Raw genomic sequence first — 21542 nt, forward strand, 5'->3', positions numbered from 1 at the left:
ATTTAGTGCAAATTAAACTTTGCCTCGCTCTAGCCGTATCAGAATTTGGTTCTGTTGCTTTCCAGTGGCAACTGGTTCCTGTGGGTCGCTATTGTTAGTCATTAAGAAAATCCTGTCTTCTACTTCTCGACGGTAAATCTGTATGCACTCCACTAAAAGGTAAGACCCGAGTATTTAATTGTGTTGATTCCACTCCTGTTGTATAGGAATATCCTGTTGTATACAATCGCTTGCAGATCGCCCTGTCTCATATCTTCAGAATAATTGAGACTTCACACGTAAACAGCTAACGTCTTGTTCAACTGATCGTTCCGCTTTAAACAAATTGGATTCCCATTTTGATGGAGTAGAGCTGCTCGCCTCAATGAATTTGTTTTGCACTTATAGAAGTGAACTTCTGGTGATCTGCACTAATTAATACGGCCCGTATCCTAAAGCCAAGAATTAGGCTTAGCTGGTAATGGGGTGGCCGACGCTTAAAATCAAGATACAAATCTCAGAAATTAAACTACTTACGGCTTAAAAATGCTTGAAATTATTTAAGACTTATTACATATTCATTAATCCACACTGAAATACCACAGAAAGAATTACTGCAAAATACGCAACTACCAAAAATACCGCTTTTTTTTCCCTTTCGCGAATGATTTAAATTTATGAAATAATTAAATACGTTGAGTTACGTAGAAAACACGAAATTCTTAACGAAAATCAATTACTAACGGAAATTTCGATGTCACTCAGTAGAAAAGTGAATAAATCTTGATTTTCGGGATTCATCACCTGCTGGCGAAAGGTCACTTAAACAGCTTATAGAAAATGAATAACATGCGCATTGAGTCACATCAAAGGACATTTAGAATTTCACTGATTCGTGAAATTTGGATTATTTTTGCAGGACTTCAGTGGTTCTACTTTTTTTTTTTGTTTTTCGGATTGAAAGGGAACTACTAATGTTCATTGCCTGAATATTGTTAGCCCAAAGAGATCACGCATGCCTAGTGCTCCAAGCCTCGCATTCTGAAGCAAATATTCTGCGATATAGCGGGCAAAGTGAACCTACTTATGGAGTCTGAAACATGAGAGCATTCCACTCATTCATTGGGTATAAATTCTAGGATGGACGGAAGCTTTAAAGTGATATTCTCTTTCATAAAAGTATCCTTCATCTGGGCAGCTGCATGTCTTCCAACAATCTGATATAATTATTATCGTTTCATGTAGAATATTTTCTTTAATAATGATAAGTAATGTTTGTATATCTCATCTGAATTGGGCAATAAATAAGAAGAATCTTTCTCTTCCAGAGCACTAAAATTTCACTGCTCTTTCCTATGTGCAAACATAGGGAAGGCCAGTAAATTTTTCTATTTCTTTTCGTGGTCCTCCTCCTGTGTATTTTGTGGGGGCAATTCAATACTGCACACACTTTTGCACAGAACGAATTGTAGTCCACAACAGACATTCTCTTGCTCCAGTTTAGTTTGCATTTAATGAAGGATAGGCGGGGATAAGAGAATCTGCAATACTGTGAAATAACACACACACACACACACACACACACACACACACACACACACACACACACACACACACACACACACACACACACACACACACACACACACACACACACACACACACACACAGGTATATGAGCTTCTTTTTTCTGGGCCTGCCTTCGATTTTCTTTTGCTGCTGTATTCCACGTATTCGTATGTTTAAGTACCATCTGCACTGGTTATATTACATTTGATACACTCTTTCGAACCAATATAAAGATAAAACATTTCCGTATATTTCAACACATTTCTAAATTTATAATTATTACATTTATTTGATACCTGAAAACAATGTTCTACACGTTGTGCTAGATCAGCGCTTCCCAAACTGTGGGCCGCGGCCCCATTGGGGGCCGTAGGTTTTGTTGAGGGGGCCGTGAAATAATAAAAACAAATTTTAAATGTTTTGAGAATTAGTAGGTTTTTTTTATCTTAAAAGAAACCTATTTCATTTTTGTTGTTTCTTTTTTTTAATTTTTTATATTTTAATGAAAAAAAATCACACGTTGGTGCGAGTTCACAAATTTTGCTTCCTGCGTATTTCGGCACTTAATGAATATTAGTAAATACGCTTATTCATATAAGTTTCATTTCAAAGCAGAAATCTAAGAATTGCAGTTTCAAATATTTCACCGGATATTGGTGTAGCAGTATCGAAACACATCCATCACATTGAATTGTTATTCAACTTCTTTTGTGTTTTTAATTCTTTTTTTATTACTAATCGTTTTACGTTTCATGTGCTTGTACTGCAAATGTACAATAACAATATATCTATCTATATAAAAGATGAGAAAATGTGCCATGTCAAATGTGAATGTAAGATGCTAAAAATGTAATATTTGCCTTTGACTTTTCAATATTCGCTGTGTATGTTTTGTATTGAATATAAATACAATAAATATTATGATAATATTAAGATTTTTTTTCGAGGGGGCCGTGAAATATTTTAATTTTTCAAAAAAGGGGTCCTGATATCTAAAAGTTTGGGAAGCACTGTGCTAGACAACGAAATTCTAGCAAATATTACTTTTTTTTTTTAGCCTCCCTCCCGATATCGTCTTTTTGGCCACATCGCAAATTCTCTTTCTTTGAAACTGTTTGATTATATGTGAGAGAAATATCTTACGGAAAAAAACTCTGGTCCGAAAGTAGACTTGCATTACTGCGTAGGGTTTGCATTTTCATTTATGACGTTTCTTTAAATGTAAATGCCCAAGAAGTTGGTAACATGAATCCGAATGAAATTTCAGAATATTATATTTTATTTTCATTCAAAGTCGATTTGCTTTATATCTTCCAAGCTGTTCTCTGTATCTTTATATCGCGTGTAACTGCAGAAAAACAAGTAATAATTAAAAGACCAATGAAAATAACTTGAGCACATTTCGCCATTGCGAAACCAATCGTACGCACGATTTTCTCTCGTGCATTGAAGCAGAGGAGGAATGTTTATTGAAAGATATCGGGAATAAGAAGTTTTATTTGGTACAACAGAATAAACTTTCAGTTCCCAAACCCCAAATTAAGCCGACGTGAAGATCACTCTGCAGGCGGCGAGGAGCTATTGTGAAGCACTGGAACCGATGCATTAAAATAAATAAACGAAAATAATTAGTTTAATTTTACGTTATTATGTTTATTAATGGATTGATTTTAAAGACTCTATTTCTAAATAAAAATTAAGCCCATTCTAAAAAGGACACGTGATGTGTACATATTTGCCACATAAAGCTTATCTTTCAGAAGGTGCGTATAAATTTGTACAATGCATGTAGTAAGATGCAAGAATCCGAATACACTTCTTTGAATGGATTAATCCACATAAATATCCCACGAGGAGGACTCAATTATGCTGATGAATTGGACAATGTGCCCACAGTGCGAATCATCTGCTGTACTCTGTGAACTGAATCCATTATGTATATACTTTTGGTAAAATGGATGATATGTTCTTAAAATGCGTTTGTCTGCATTCATATAAGTTCTTTATTAAGTTAACTAAATAATTAACGATCATTTCTTCATCTCCACGTTCTTGTGGATGGCAGCAGCTTCTCGACGAATGATATATCATCAGTTTCTTTATATGTTCTCTCAAGGAGTATTCAGGCTTCATAACAATACTACACGATCAAGTTTATATCATCACTATTTTCCTACCAACAATTTTCCTTCAAATAGTCTATTACTTGTAAGCACTCCAATCTTGTTGTATCTAACATTTCGGTCTTCTAAGGCACTTCTGACAGAATCAATCCACTTAGACGTCGGTCTTCCTCTGAATCATTTTCCTGCCATTTTGGAATCGAACACCTGTTTTTTAAACCTTTCCTCTCCCATTCTGTTGAAGTAGCCATAACACCTGAGATTGTTCTGCCCACACATTCTTGAATGCTTTGGTCTTTTTATTGCTGATCTTCATGCCTAATTTATTACAGCTGTTATCCCTCGGCATCTCTTTATACATAGAAACAATTTTTTTCTCTCCACCCCAGTGACACAGTCCCAGTATTGCTTAGTGAGAGGAGAGCTGATAATTCGCTTGCATATTTCGCAGAGTTCACGAGCCGATGTTCCATCTAATCCCATGGCTGTGTTCGCATTGAGGTTCTGCAATATCGTAAGCACCTCCAATTCTTCAATCTCTATCCCCCCATCAGTCAATGTCACATCCAACATCGCAACATGACCGCCTAAACAGTACACGCATGCAAAATGATCACTCCGTAATTCGATTTTTGGTTTGCTTCAGTTATCTCCTATCCATCTTGCCTCCAATACACTATTTTTGAATTAAGAATGTGGTAGCAAGCCACTTCATGTTTCCAATACACCAGCGACTAAAAACAGAGGTCTAGTTTCCTCTAAATTCATCATTTCCTCTAAACAGGGAAGGTATGCATTTGCGGAGGCAGTACTGCAGAGCCCCTGATACGCCGGAGTTCTGTTTGTGGAAAACGCCATATTTGCACAAACAGGATGAGAAGATTCGGATTGACCTGACCGAGAGACTATATTTCGCATCAACAACCCTTTAGTAACCCAGAAGGATTGAGTATTCAGTGTGACTCGATGTCAGTGCGTATTGTTATGTTTTAGTGGTTAGTCATAAATTTGCAGCGTTTGCATTTCTTCTTATGGATCAAGTAATAATTATGTTACTTGCACCAGTGAGGAGAAACTGAAAGGAATTTTTATAGAAGTAGAATGATGCATTAATAATCCCCCTTCCATAGGAAAATGAGCACTTGCTTCTTCTTTTCTGTTAAAGTAACGGCAACGACAAGTACCTTAGGATATAATCTATATAAACTCGCACACGAGAGGTGACAAAACTTAAAACACAACGTGCGCTGTTGAGAAAATGGTTCAAGAAAATGAAATAAACTGAACTGTTAACATATTTTTTGAAAAGCTAGGTTGCATTCATTGAGAAAATGGCGAAAGAAAATCTGTTTCCAAAACAGGGAGATGGAATGCAAGAATATGCAAGATTGGTGCAGTGAGCTGAGTCGAGTGGCTGCTTATGAAATTAGAGAAAAGCAGAGAAATGGGAGTGGCCAGTTCGGGAGCAACGCCCACCAGAGTGCCTATAAAGGGCCATATGCAGAAAAGAGCATCTGTGAGAAAGTGATCGAGGGAGTCTCTGAGAAGGGAGGATCAGGGTCACCTGTTAAGCGGATTGCTATCTTCCTTTTGATAATCCGTAAACGTTCAAGAATTTCTGGGATTTTAAAAATATTAAGAATTGAGCAGAGGAGAAGTTTTAATAAAAATAAGCACCAATATTTTGGAGTTAGAGGAGGCTGAGAGAATGTAATATATTTATGGCAAGTTTAAGAAGAGAGAAAAAAAAAACAGACCTTTACTATAAAATGAAAGATTATCAAAAGTAAGAGGGAGTGAGGAAGATCTCCCTTCTGGAGAATAGGACAGAACTGTGTTTTGATAGCTTTGCAGTTTACTAGATTATCTTCACGCCACTTGAGAGTGGTCAGGAGAGTAATTTAGATATTAGCTATGGAAGATCTCTCGGGGCTTCACTCATTTGAGTACTACAAGACTATTCGAATGAAGAAGAAGAAGAAGAATGGGGTGAAGTGGCATCAGAAAATCTACGAATAGTTTGAGGCTAGAAAGAAGTCGCTGAGGTGCAGAAGGAAAAGCAGGGATGAATACAGAACTCTGAGGTACTCCAGCAGTGATAAAGAGATCTAGAAATCTGATAAGAAGCCATCCACCATGGCATACAGTGAACGGAGAGAGTAGAAGGAAAACTATAAGATGGTAGCGCGGTGAGAGAGCATCGATGCCAAACTTGATCAGATGCTTTTGAGATATCATGAGTGACCAGATGGGTTTTCCAAATATTTCCTTAGCCTGCATCCAAAGATGGGGAAAGTTAGCTAGAAGGTCTACTACGGAGCGAGAATAGCGAATCCATATTGGAGATCACTAACTGATGGGTCTCTAAGTGTGCAGCAGTTGGCTGTTGATGACCTTCTTTGTCGCTTTCGAGAGTATTGAGATCAGGGTAATTGGACAATATTTTGATAGCTGACTTTTACAGGGTGTTCGGGATAAATTTGACAGTTTCGTAAGGAAAAAGAAAATCTTCTTTGTATCTATTAAATTTAATGAATTGACAAAAAAACATTACAGGCAGAGTTAATTACAATACTATCAACAAGATTTACTCAAAATAACCACCATTAGCATCGATCACAGCTTCAATTCTGCTTCGGAACCTCGAACAAGCTGATGCTACAGTCTCCCTGGGAAGGGCCGCAAAAACTGTTTTAATTTTATCCATTAACTGGGCTTTTGTATTACTGGAAGTGCGATTGGTGTCTTTTTCAACTGCGCCCCATACAAAATAATCCATGGGGTTAAGGTCTGGGGAGTTTGGAGGCCAAACATTTGGACTGGTGAAGTCGTAGAAATTTTCAGACAACCATTTTTGACTTTTCCCAGAGGTGTGGCAAGGGGCCGAATCCTGCTGCCATACATACGGCCTACCATTGGCTACCCTTGTTATCCAGGGCTTGACTACAGTTAGCAACTCCACGAACAAAGCCCGAATTCCAATGCCAGGGTTCTTCAACACCTGTTCCTGCAGATTTGCGAGGAATTCTGCTGTACGAACGCAATCAGATCGTCTGCTAGGGATCTTTCTTCTTGCTACATCCTCGTAGTCACCATTGCAAGTCTCTAGTTCATGCCTAATTGTTTTTACTGTATTCAGGGAGCATTGGGCAGCAGTCGTAATATCCTTATTTTGATGGCGGGCACGAATCATCATGATACAAGTTATTCTCTTCCATGATTCAGGTGGGTTCCAGCTATCCATCCTTTCTGACATCTTGTATACGAATGAAGAAGGGTCCAAACTTTTAAATGAAGAGAAGTGTGTGTTAATACATGTAACTTACGGAAAAATATAATTAATTATAAATATGTCAAATTTATCCCGAACACCCTGTATATATATATGTATATATATGTATATATTTTTTTTTTGATAGAAGCTGGAAAATGTTTGCATCCAAGCTATTGGAAAGGTACAAGGCGAGTATGTCAAGCTGTATAGGCGAGCGATACAGGGTGGGTGTCAATTCTGGAACACAGTCATATGAAAGGATAGCATAAAGACTACTGTGGATGTTTCTGAACTCCTTCGGCAAATGATCAGAGGAGAAATGCTACAAGCGGTTCTTGATATAGTAAGAGGTGACGTGAAGCATGCCTTGAAGACATGCTTCATGCATGTGAAATTTTTTATTGCTGATTAGATGAAAACCAAAATGGTTTACATGCAGAGAGAGAGAGAGAGAGAGAGGGAGAGAGAGATAGTGAATGGGAATATTTTTGTCGTTGATTAAAATAATTTAAAAATGGCTGCAATAGAGCACAGTGAATGAAGAAGTTACAAAATGGGATTTTTTTAAGGTTAGAGAAAGAAAGATGTTCCCCGTTGCAGCGCCATATTCTGGACTAGTTTTGTCTGCAAAGTGGAAGAAACAGCAGAGACTAAGCTGGTTAGTGGGATGGTTAGACTGTCGACAGAAAGAGAGGATTCAATACAAATGGCGATGCTCTTTTATACTCTCCACATTCAGTAATTCTTTCTATCAGCTGAAGTTTTTTTTGTTGACATTATTACATTCATCTTTATCCGAATTCCATCCACGAAAGGTTGTCGCTGTAACCCGCATTGCTGCTGCGCATCGCGTTAAGCATTTCGAAGTATTAACTGGTAGCGCTGCTCTCGGAAACCCAACGAAACCTTATTCAAGGCACTTCAGGCCTCCAGTAAGTCGGGTGATGACTCGCACGTGGAAATGACATTTATTTAGAATGTTTCGCCTATATGCTCATTAGCACATTTTCAAGATTGACGCCTTTTTATTCTTCACAAGCAGACGCATCTTGTCGATCGAGCATCCGCAGAGAGAGAGAGATAACAGGTATGTGCCACATTGCTGAAACAAGACAAATGAAAGAATCTAATTTTCAGAGGGGAAATGTGAGATCTTCCTTGAATTTCTTCTATTCCACTTTCTTGTAATATGAAATAGATATATTCTGCGTTCTGAACTCTCCCCCCCCCACACACACACCTTTCCTCGAATCGGTGGACTAGCATTATTTGAATTATTCACTCGCACAATTAATCGTATACTATTAGTCTTTGCATATTTAGCATCCTACCACGTTATCCGCTGTTAATGAACCTTGCTCAGAACAAACTCGAGTTGTTCAGGTGTCAAAATCGTGAATATTAGTTGAAAATGTAACTGTGTTGAAGACCTGCTTATACAAAGGTAGATTTTTTTTTTTCGATTTTGACAGTCATATTGGTTTACAGTGAGATTAAAAAACTCAATGTATTATTATCCACTTCATGCTGTGGTTAATGTTATTAAAATCGAACTAATACAAAAACTTCGTATACGATGTGGTTTTTATTATCGCTATTGTTCTGGTATTGTTATTCTACGCACGTCGAAGCAGATACCAACTTTCCTGTAGCCGAAGCGAGGTCAGATCTTAGCTGATTCGTGGTAGCGCTCCTGTTTCGACAAGCAAATAATCGGAGATGTTGGTTGGCATCTACATTTATGCTTAAATACGACTCAGCTCACCTTAAACTTTATTAAATTCTTTATTATTAATTTTTTTAGAAGCCTGAGTTTCGATAAAATCCGAATTACGTAAGTATTATGGCGATGCATAAACGTCGAGTGCTGTGTTAAGAGAAGTAAACATCGAACAAGTTGACCTTTTACTAAACAGCGTGGAAAAGAGCTCCAAAACAGATTTAGTAACTAATTGAGGATAATGTAAACCGCAGACGTCACGAGATCTTTTACACTGTTATCTGCGTCCCTGGGAGGTACCTGAAGCTGTAGATTTAATGCAGTCCTTTGTTGTCAGAAATTTACACCCTAAAGGCTGAAGAAAAGCAGCACAAAGACGAACGCCAAGGAAAGGATATCCTAAACTGTTCGTGCAAAGATGGCTACAGTGGTCTACAATGTGTGTGTGTGTGTGTGTGTGTGTGTGTGTGTGTGTGTGTGTGTGTGTGTGTGTGTGTGTGTGTGTGTGCGTGCGTGCGCGCGCCACCTTATCAGAAATGATTCTCCTTTCTTTGTGCTCGATCTAAATTCACAACGTGGTCGCTCTAAAATGGTAATCAGGAGTCTTAAGTGGTTAATTGAGCTGACGTGATTAATTAATCCTTCTGATCTCAACACGTTGACTCAAATGGATGAAATAATTTTTCTTATCGAGGAAAAAAAAATTCATCGGGCAACCGAAAAAAATACTTCGGTTGTAGAATGAAGCCGAAATTTCGACGGGAGGAAAACGTCTGTTTCGCATTCGCACGAGACCGAAAACAGACTTCTGGGAGGTTCCTCAAATCTCTGGAAGGATGATGATGAAGGCACTTAAGAAAACCAGATTATCTTTTTAAGCTAAATAGAAAGAACAGGATGACTTTTCTAAAGCGAAATAATTATCAGTGAAAATGATGAAGTAGGAAAGCCCCCTCCCATTCTGAGTGAATGCGTTCATCTGGCTAAGGCCTGTCTGTCTGTCCGCTTTCGAAACACTTGAAACGCTATATTTGACACCGAGTTCAGTAACCCAGAAGAGTCTTCTTAACCCACTACGAAACGGCCTCTACGAAGCTTTATTACTTGATAAATAAATGACAGTCACGAGTGTCTCGATCAGACGAATGCACCACGGCTTCGGTGTTTACTTTTTCGCGATTCTTTTCTCGAGAATTTTGCCCTCCGCAGGGGGATGCGTTGCGTGGGCGAAAAATCTTCCTTCTCAAGATTGGCTTCGTTTTTTTTTTTTTTTTCATTTGACGCTAAAATACACATTAGAGTGAAAATGGAAGCTATTAAGCTATCTCGCTTTATAATTCAAGCCTTTCAATTTTTCGATTTAAGATGTCAAGTGAGACTGCACGCGTTCACGAAGACAGCTTTTTACCTTCTACGAACTGCAATTTTTTTTTTTTGTGTGTGTGTGTGTGTTGCTCCCATCCACCAAAGGTGGACTAAGGATTTATTTCTATTTTTCTATATTTTTATTTTTTAAATTTATTTTGTGCATAGTTCAGAAATCCTGCCCTACACACCAAACATGGAACTTTTTAAAGCCACTTCAGGTCTCCAGTAAGCGGAGCGGTGGTCTCACATCAGCAGATGACATTCATCTCTCGCTTAAAGACAATCACAAGCATCCATACCAATGTTGGATTTCGAACCCGCGACATGTTGATTGGAGAGAGGGTACGATAACCACTCATCCAACCAGGCCGATCGAAGATGAAGTTCTTTTTCAGCCTGGTTAGTCGATTTTTTTTCTCCAGCGAGAAACTCAGGTTCACAATTCGCACAATCAGCCCCGAAACACATCGGAGCATGCAATTAAATATTACTTGGGATCAGAAACGTCACTTTTTATCTGGACCAACGCGGAGTGAGTGAATTCATCTTCGGTTGTGCAACCAGCTGCTTATCGATGATGAACTGTACGGTAGAGAAGATAGAGATTGTGGTAAGCGAAGATCCTTTACGTAACGGCATTTCAAATGAAGGTGAGTCGCACACAAATGTGGAAGAGAGCTTTCCTCTCAGAATGGCATCCTTCTGACAAGAAAATCAGCCAATACTCAGCTGATTGACACAATGCATTATTTCTGCTGCTGAGTATCGACCACAGCACAACCGGAGTAGTCAACAATCCTTACGGAATGCTCGGGATACTATTTTTATGTGAATCCCAGTCACGAAAGAAGACGGACAATGATGAGCACAACAGTGCTGTGGTGAAAGTAAGGGTTAGAAAATCTGAAAACTCTCCAAAAATCTGACAAATAAAGAATGGCGATGAAATTCATCTCCCTTAAAGGCATTCGCAAATATCACACCCACAACTGAGATTCAAACCCACCCACCCACACACAGTTCGAGCGTGAACATTTTACAGTTGCATTATTACTTCTTGTTGACGATGTTCCTCCAAATGTGACTGTTATTGATCACATGTCGAGAATTGTCAGATCTTATATTCGGTCTTCTAAAGCACTTCTTTCTCGGCCAAGTGGTTAGCGTATCCGCTCTCCATCCAAAAGTCTGTGGATTCTGATCCTGCTTTAGGAATGGATGTTTGTGATGTCCTTCATTCATTCATACACATCCGTGCATACAAATCTATGAATGGATGCATGGATTCTGTATGGATACATACAAGATGTGCACCTCCCGAGATGGTTTGGGTTATCATGGGGAAAATAGACCCAATCCTCACCTCATGAGAGAAGAAGCCTTCTTCAGCAATGAGTGAGATCAGAGGCAACTTATAAGAAGCACTTGCATTATTTCACCTACCTCTCGGGCTTCCTTTGCGTATTTTCCCTGCTAACTTGAAGTCAAGAATTTGGTTTGTTAATCTTTCCCTCCATTCTGTTTAAGGGACCAGATCACCTTAGATTAGTTTTGTTCGCACATTTCTGAACGTGTCAAATTTCTCTTAATTCTACCTCAACGTTGCGATGAATCCGATCACATTCCTCTTGACTGTCTTCTACTAATGTTCTCTCACTTCCTGTTTTATTTAGCAATTTTTCAAAGTAATTACTCCAAACATCTGGAATATCTTTATCATCTTTTATTCTTTCCTCATTTTCTAAACTTTTTCAGTAGCCTCCAGAACATTAAATTTACCACCTTCCTCATATTTATCTTCTGTATTCCTGCTGAAGTCCTTCCCGTGACTTTATGTTTCCCACATCGCTTTGCAATCTCATTTTTCGCTGTATTCTCATAGGGCATCTGCTGCCTTATTTGGTAGAAGCTTTCCGTGTAAGTTCGTATTTGTCCAACGAACACAACTGATTTATCCGATGAAGGCAATTTGAAAAGATTGATTTTCTTGAAGCACTGATGATGAGTATTTCGACTAATATTTGCCTCGATTCCAAATGGCTTAAAGATGGAGAGAAAACTGCTTTCGGTAATCTGTTGGGTCAGTTTCCTCCCTGCTTTCATATGAGATAAATGGGTTTCCTTGGCTCATTCTATACATTAATGACCTTCTCTCTCTCTCTCTCTCTCTCTCCTCATCAATTAACAGATTCATTAATTTACTTCCATTAACTGAAGTTAATTAATTAATGGATTCTTTAATGAAACTGAAGCGTAACACCATCAGTTTTCCCGGTGATTTCTACGCCCCCATTTCTCCGGTTCGTTCGACAAACCTTGCAGTTCACAAAAAACATTCACGATCCTCAACGGATGCCTGGAAAATATTGAATTCCATGATGTTCCTCATTGGATTCAAAGAAACGTAGTCAACTTCAACGGTATCAGAAGGTGGAGTAAGTTTTTTTTTTTTTTTCCTAAAAAAAAACAAAATTTACTCCACCTTACCTCACTTTTGGCATTTTCCAGAGCAACCAGCAAGACCAGATTGTCTTTTGTGCGATTGACATTTCCCTTTACCACAAGAGGAATAAGCCCATCACATTCATTAGCCGCCGCCCAACTCTGGTATTCCTTTTATGCTCATGACACTGCTTTCACATGCGCAACTTCTAACCCTATATGAACACCAATCCGGTCAATCCAGGACAGGATTTCTTAACCTTTTTTTGAGAGTGCGGAGCCCCGCATAAAAATATTTCTTCTTCGCAGAATATCCCTCCTCATGAAAATTTTCAGAAAAAAAATATTGGAGAGGAATTATGACAAAGAACGTGCAAAACATTTCAGTTAAGAAAGCATATACGGAAAAATTAGTACACTATTTCTATATTTCTATTTCTCCCATACACTAGAGTTTATTTATTTATTTTTTTTTTTACATCAACTGCAATTTGCGGAACCTTGGGGTGGCACGAAACACAGTTTAAGAAAGACTGATCTGGAACGTTGTTCTAATATTTAGATAGCAGAAACCTCCTTACAAATATTTGATGTTGAAAAAAGGGTAGCTTAACCCTTTCTCGTGGACGCGATCACTATCGCTACTCACAGGGGCTATTGAAGCTCTCAAGTAAAAAATCATAGTTTATAGGAAGTACTCTTTCTTGGGAAAGGGAAAAAAAACGAGTTCTCTACAGCAGGGTGGTTCTCTGGTTAAGTAGTTTCTTAATTTAGAGGGTTATACAGAATTCGGATACAAATCTAGAAACTTTTTTTTTCTTCTTTCTGTAGGTTAGATTATTTGATGCTATAAAATAGTGCTTGGATATTATTTCGTTATGCAATTTGGGGAATAACGTTGTCTACTACAGAAAACATCTCCTTTTATATCATTCGCGATATCCATTTCCGCTTTCATAAGAAAAGCAGCACTTCCAGTCTGTACTGTACATAAATATCTAAGTAGGTTAATATGGTACATTTATTGTATCTTGCCATAACCCTGTTTGTAATCAGGATCGGGATTACGTTATTCTTCACATATAAATTTGAGTTTGCGATGTGAAGAGAGAGAGAGAGAGAGAGAGAGAAATTCCTTCATAACTTAAGAGTTCCATAAGTATTAGGCATATCGCTGATGTACAACTTAAACTACAATCAAATTGTAACCCGAAATTCGTAATGGTGTTTTTTCTCTTTTGCTGTCTGCAGTCATTTGGATTTTGCTCTGCAGTTTTAATTACGCAAAAATATTTCAATGAAAAAAAAAAAAAAAAGGTTTTGCATATTGAATTTTTTCGCAAACTAAAAATCGCAGTTTCCATTTCTCTCTCCTGTCCATCAGGGTGGTGGACAGTGTTTGGTAGACATTATACCTTTTAGCTTCAGATCACGGACGTCACAGGCGGAAAACTGTCACTGCTTCGTTTATTTTTACAGTTTGTGGCGTGCATTCAAAAATCTCTTCAAGTAATTAAGGACAACACCTCGAAATGCCAGCGCTTTCGAATAGCTTCTTTATGTTTCATCGGAAACATGAAGATTTCTAAAAATTTCATTCACCTACTTTCCTTTCAATAATTTCTCGAATACTCAAAGATGAAATAAGGGGATGGGGTCTGAAATTTAAGTCAAATCATTGTTTGTTTTAGTGTGTATACACTAGAGAATTACTCTCTGTTGAAATCGGATGGATTCGTGCTCGTCATCACCATCAGCGATAGGTTGAAAATGCGTAGTAATTGCCCCTTTATGTGTATCATTATGTGGGCAATCTTTGACAAGACTGACAAGTGATTCCATCGAAACCCGAAGTTGTAGTAGATATTTCTGATTTCATTCTTAAAAGTAGAGAAAAGAGTCGTCAACTTTTTATCAGTGTAAGGCGTTAATCTGGTATTGATATTATTCTGAAGAGATTTGATGATTCTTGAATGGGTCAGATTGCAAGAGTTGTCTCAGGCAGGTGGCTGACTATCGTGTACGTTCGCTAATTCCAGAAGCATCAGGAATGAAGGCGAGGAATTCTTAGCTTTAATAAATGCAAATTAATCAAAAGTTATTTGCATCAGCGAGTCCCAGTTGGCAGAAGAGGAATTCTTAGAGGAATGCAATACGATGGGCGAGGGCGATTTAGAAAAGACTGGCAAAGTAAGAAGGGACGAGTGGGGCTGCTAATGATTACAGATTAACTGCGGCCAACCATTTTTTATGTGTGTGTTAACTGCTATTAACTGAGTGTTCTTCTGGGCGGTTGCGCATGATATTATGAAATGCTGACGACGTAAATCTCCCTGAAATTCAAGGCAGAAATTATCGACAATAATGTAAGAAAACTACCGTTTCTTAATCCGAGACAACATTCTCAGCTTACTTTATATATTCGACATTCATATTTTAATGTTATTGTTGCCCTTCGATATTCGGGAGACAAAAATACTGTGCTGCATGCTAATCTATTTTTAATTAATTCTGTCACATTTTATTTATGTTACGTATCGACAACAATATAATATGGTCTTGAATAATCTTGAATCTTGCGTGCTAGATGTAAAAACAGAGTTACGAACTGTAAAGCCTTCTCATATATTAGAGATTTCGCTTGGGATCTCTTTATACCGCGGTAGGCATTGGGGTCTCGGCAGGTCCTGTTTTATAACCGAGGGGTGCTGTGTAGCAAAACGAACTAGAGAGAAGAGAAAAACAATCGACTCAAACTAAACTCCTCCGTAACCGAACCGAGATTGGCTGAAAGAACTTGTGTGTCAGCGAGCAAATTTCATTGACATTTGTCACTAAATGTCAAATACGGACGAACAAATGCGTGTTCAAGCTCGTACAGGAAGCGCAAACTTCTACAAATATAATCAAATTGACGATAAATAACAACAACCATGGGTTCAACGCCCGTAAGTGTCTGCTGCCATCTTGATAAGATTCTTCCGCTGCATTCTACTTTGTGCAAGATGACTCAGTTTGTGTATAGAGTTTCCGCACCATCTGATGATGTCATCTCCCCATTCTCTGTTTGGTTTTCCTCCTTTGTTCTTTTCCTTCAATCATTCCAAAGAGCAACATTTTTAATTTTCTGTCATCGTTCATTCTACATATATGGCCAAATAGACGTAGTTTCCTTTTGATTATATTCTGGATCAGATTTTCTTTTGGTTGTATTCGTCTATAGAGTTCCTCATTGTTCACTTTCTGGATCCACCTTATTCTCAAGATCTTTCTGTAGCACTTCCTCTCGAATACCAATATCCTCCTTTCAGATTCTCTCAGGAGTACCCAGGCCTCGCATCCTTAGAGCATGCTGCTGAAGATACAGGTTTCCACAATGCGCAGTTTAGTGTGCATCTTTATAGCTCGGCTCATCCATATTTTGTCGAACTTTTAAGATAGCTGTTGCTCTGGCTATTCTAATTTTTACCTCTTTTTTGGGTCCGAGTCATGCATCATGTGGCATCCAAATATGTGAAGTGTTCCACATTTTCCAGTTGAAATCCTTCAATGGTAAATTTGTTCAGTAACTCCTGCTGTCCGAATGTCATTGTTTTAGTTTTTTAGTAAATTGATATTTAGTCCATATCTTTTCTTTCTGTGTATGGTATTTGCAACGTCTATTCCAGCTTTTCTGCATCTTCTTCAATCAGGACGATGTCATCTGCAAAGTAGAGGTAGTATATTGTCATACCATTTATTGAAATGCCTCCACTTTCTTCTCTGATCTCATCTAATGTCCTTCCCAGATGTGTGATTAAGATGGTTGGTGATACTGGGTCCCCTTGTCTTGTGCCTTGACCAATAGCAAACCAATCTCCAGTCACACCTCCTACCCTGACTGTGGCTGGTGCTTGGATGTTTATTTCTTATGTGACGATATACACATAAGAAATAAATCAGTAAATAGAAGTGCGAAACGCAGCAAATATTCCTGCAATGTGCAAGTACTGCGTAGCCAACTTCAAATAACTTCGAAGTTTTCTGTGAATTGTGCATTGCAGTAAACGAATCATAAACTGAGTTTTTAAAATTCGAAGGTAAAATTAAAAACATTGGAAATCGGGCAATATTATAATTGGGTGAGAAAGATTTCGAGACTTAACGATTGTCAATAACACCTAATCGTGCAGATTTAAATGACGAATAAACGGTGGAGATAAATTTAATGACTTTGGGTGCACACCACTGAGAATCCTGTAAATAAAGGTCGTTTAAAAATGGCATCAACTGACTTTTTTAATTCGTACTTTTTTTTTTACCTACAACTTTTGACAGAGAATCGCACGAAATTTTAATAAAAGATGAAAGCGTATGCAATTAATACTTCTGACTGTTTTTAAAAGCTGCAAGAGAACAAGCCGCGAAGGCAAATACAGTAGAAGCTGCAGCGATTTCCTCAAGTTAATCTTAATGTTCCTCACAGTTCTCTACTTGGACCTTTTTTTTTTCTTTTTTTTTTAGAAATGCTGCGGCCATCGACATCAAGTGAAATTGTCCCGTCGTAGACATCAGCGCGGATTACATCGAAGAAATGCAAGCCGTGCAAAATGAGGATTAAAATATTGTAATAAAGTAAATCGAATTCCTTCTTAACACTGAAAAAACAAAACTTGATTTTTTCTTTTTTAAAAAATGTAGAGTGCATTTACTCATAAATTTTTTTTTTCACGCGAATATTATCCTTTTGTAAATGATTGCAAGCAGAACATTAACCGAGCGTCAACGATTTGAATTAATGCTAACTCAATCTGCATGGAAATTGAACTGAAGATGTAAATGAGGTAGCGAAAGCTATTTAGGATTAAATGTTGACAATAACTTAAAGCGAAAGGGTCAAATTGGTGTTCGTGTTAAAAAGATGCTTAAATAGATTTTAAGTCCAGTAAAATTTTTAAATATTGAATAGATTTTAAATAGTTTTTTGGTTTTTAAATCCACTGTTCTCGTGTATGCATTCTGTTCTTCGATAATATCTTTAAATCAAGTAACAAACATTCTAATTAGCAATGGAAATGTTCATAATGTGTACCAGATGAACCTTGTTAGAGATTTTACTCCTGAAATTAGTCGCTTACGTGTCTCCTGTGAACAGCGATGAACACAGAATCTAAGATGGATGCTCATTCTCTTCTGTTCTTCTTCTTCTTCTTCTTCTCTTCCGTCTAAGACGGGTTGAGTCTTCTCTTGAGCAGGATCTTCCAGTCTTCTCTATTCCTTGCTCTTCGAAAAAGTTCCTTATATGTTCTGCATCCCGAGATGTTCCTTATTAATTTCAGCCAGGTAATTCTTGGTCCTCCGGGTCTTCTTTTTTCAGTTGGAAAAGTATTGATTAGGACGTTAGGAAGTCTGTCTGCGTCCATGCGTACAGTGTGTCCAAACCATCTCAATTGTTGTTTTCTAATTTTTTCTATTATTGTCTTTTTATACAATAGTTCTTGTCTGACTGTGATGTTTGTTTTCTTTTCTATCCAACTTGTTCTATTTATTTTTCTTAAGCATTTCATTTCAAATGCCAGCAGTTTTTTCTCCTCTCTTTTTTTAACTATCCACTCTTTTGCTCCATAGATGATTGTTGGTATAATTATTGCTTCATATAATTTGATTTTGGCTTGCTTAGATATCTTGTTTGTTTTCCAGATTTTCTGTAATTTTCCCACGGTGGTCCATCCTATTGCTATCCTGTGTTTGATTGTTTTGAGTTCATCTATTGTTTCTGTTAGTTTTGATCCAAGGTATATGAAGTTGTCTACTTGTTCTGTTTGTTCTCCGTTTAGGATTGCTGAGATGGTAGTTCTGTTCTTCCCTATTTTCATCACTTTTGTCTTTTGTATATTTATTGTCATGTCATATGTTTTACAGGTTTCGTTTAGCTTATTGATCAACTTTTGTAGTTCATTTGGGGTTCTTGCAAGAAGAACGAGATCATCTGCATATTTGATATTATTTATGTTTAAACCATTGACATTGATTCCAAGCTTCTTTACAACTGCTTCTAGATATATGTTGAATAGGCATGGGGATAATGGGCATCCTTGCATTACTCCTTTTTGGATCTCTATGGGTTCTGTTGTGAGTGTGTCCTTTTTAATTATTGCATTTGTCTTAAAGTAATATTCTGTTCTGTTACGATCACTAAAATATTAATATATTAACCACCTTACCGGCCATTATGGATCAAACACGCATCCTCATACGCTTCGTATCCATCATACATTTCAATGTAATATCAATGGTATTATAATTTTAATATGCACTTCGTATCCACGGATAACCTTGACATCTATTGACGTCTTGGCCGGTAGCGTGGTTAAAATATATGATCAGGAACACATGAAAAGAAATATCGCGTAAACATTGTGGCCATCATATCTTCATTAATAACTCGCCCTTATAAGGAAAGAAACCAATTCAACGCCAAGAACTGAAACCTAATCAGAGAACGCGCGTGAATAAGGATGCTGAAATGTTTTCGGGACAGTATGATAATTGGCAGACTGTAAAGTCCTCTCGATGTGTGCATTATTAATTACATTGTGTGACTGAAATGCATTGAGTTAGAATGTTGTTGAAGCTCTCTCTCTAAAGAGTTGGGTGCGTGTTTATGTAACGGCTTACTCGTAACCTGGATGGTCTGTTGCTCTCGGGTTACACATCTTTCGCACTTTGAAAGTAATCGTTTTGCAATTTCGAACCATTACAAGAAACATAAATGGGAAGACGAAGTACAAAATATATAATAAAACATCTTGAGGAAGCTCAGCCGGTGAAAACGTTTACAGCTGAAAAAAAAAAAAAATAAATGAAATAAAATAAAAAAGATTGCAAGTTGGGAGATGAATTTGAATTTTGCTAAATTGTGGTCGAGAATAATTATCGGTAAGAACCCTCTAAATATGATCTCTGTGCTAGAAGATAATCCGCAATGTTTCATCTCAATGGCTTTTTACGAATTTCCTCCAGTCGAGGACGTTTCAGTTTAGTCAAGCATTTTCGATAATACATTTTTGGGGTTAACGTGGAATACTTTTTTCCATCTAAAACAATACGCGGTTTGTATTTTTATGAAGTGAAACAGACAAAAAAGTAATCCTGGGTGCAAATCTTGTTTAATAGTGCAAAAGGTACACCCATGAACACCAGAAAATTGCTGAAGTTCCAACGTGGCCTCGAAGAGAGAACCAAAAGAAACGCAAACTAGGCCGAAACGAAATGAAAGCTCCTTCGTTCTGCAGACAGCTAAGCGAGAATAAGGGATGTGCAGAATAGGGTCATGGATATCAAAGTTGAAAAACTAAAAAGTTTCAAAAAGCGAGAAAGGAATGTCACTCGAGACGGAAGCTCCAACAAGACTACTTCCTCGCAAGCATGGAGAAGGGGGGGATAGTTCCTCTGAAGTCTGGTAGGCTGCGATATCTTTCAGGAGAGAAACCGTGGTATTCCTCATTATCCGAAATTCATTTTTTTTTTATCTCAAATTTATTCCTGATGTTTGAACTTTTTCTTTTTTTTTTCTTTTGGCCCTGCACGCTGGGGATCAAGGTAAGAAATTTAGTTCCATTAGTGAAATCGAATCTTAATAAAAATAGAAAAATGGGCTTTATCACCTTGAAGAAAAGCAGTAATGTCTGTCGCAGCTCAAATACCTTTGCTAAAACTTCCCTCCGGAAAGCCATCTAATCTCAGTGTGCTGGAGAGTCTCGTGGTCATTTGGCATACTAACACAGTTTTGCAAACGTAAGTGACTTAAAACTGATTAGAGTCCCCACGAAAGTTTCTCTTTCAAGAACTTGATGAAGGAGTCATTATGACATTAGTTTTATTTTTTTAAAATCTTCCGAAGAGTGCAACAACAAAGCCTTTTATTGAGTCCATTACCGAAATTGCACCTTCCATCAGTGCAAATTATAACTCATTGAAACAATCACAACATGTTCATAAGAGGACGAGACCAGATGACCTGACCTCTGGTAGTTTCTGACAGCCTACTCCTTCAGGGAAATTGATATTAGTAAATCATGATGATGATTGACAGCGAATTCCAGCAGCTGAGCTTTTCTTCTTACGTTTGCTGACTCTTCGACTTGGAGAGCAAAGTCAGTATTTTTTAGTATTTCGAACAAGACAGCGCCAATGTTATGTGACTGACATGTCATCGACGCTTCTACCGGTGATACGTCTAGAAATAGGAACTTTCGACCTTTTTGCCTATTATTCTTCTCACTTATTTTATAGGCAGGCTTAAAGGCTCTCAGCTAAAAACAGCTTGCTTCTTGCGTCTTTTCACTCATAGTTGCTTTTTTTCTTAGAAACTTTTTTGTATTATTGGATTGAGAAAGTACACATGTTTTGTCCCTTGAAAATAATCTTGAAAAAAATTGAAAAGACACTTGAAAATAATCAACTGTTTTGTCCGTCATTAGTAATGAAGTGTGGATTTAACTTGGTTAAGACTAAATACATATGTGTTAATGTTTCTCCCCGTAAACAATACACATTGGGATGGAGGAAATTCTTCTCCTTGGGCCGTGTAGATTCCAAGCAACCACCATGGTACAGATGAGTTTTTCCCCCAATAATACCATCCATTTATCCTCCTGATTTGATCGTGGTCAAATCAAAATATCCAAAATTTCTTGGATATTTTGATTCTTTTTCTTTTTTCATAGACGTCAACTTTTTTCCCGTCTTCAATAGTTACTAAACACCAGTTGTGAAACTCCTCCCGCAAATAAACCGCACTGCCTACTCGAGATCCACTTCTGGGAACCCCAGGGAGATTATTCCAATATTACAAATTTTCAGACTAACATTTCCCCGATATTTCGAGGCACATTTGGAATTCGTCATGATGTTTTATAATTTTCTTTCTTATTTGTTATTCCACTATTCGGAGTCCTTAAGTCTTGAGAAATCTTGGTACTTCTGGGTAACACGGTTGAGAAACACTGGATTACGCAATGCTCGGAAAAAAAGAAACGGTGACCTGACACACACACACACACACACACACACACACACACACACA

At 37.7% G+C, this 21542-nt stretch overlaps 1 protein-coding gene across 1 annotated transcript in view; it reads left to right on the forward strand.

Moving 5' to 3' along the window:
* The window catches only part of LOC150108788 (uncharacterized), an 82929-nt gene that overhangs the window by 47442 nt on the left and 13945 nt on the right, over positions 1 to 21542 (forward strand). The gene's annotated exons all lie outside the window — the stretch shown is intronic.

Source organism: Typopeltis vanoorti, chromosome 2 (assembly GCF_054136105.1).
Source record: "Typopeltis vanoorti isolate ZY-2024b chromosome 2, IOZ_Tvanoo_1.0, whole genome shotgun sequence".
Taxonomy (NCBI): domain Eukaryota; kingdom Metazoa; phylum Arthropoda; class Arachnida; order Uropygi; family Thelyphonidae; genus Typopeltis; species Typopeltis vanoorti.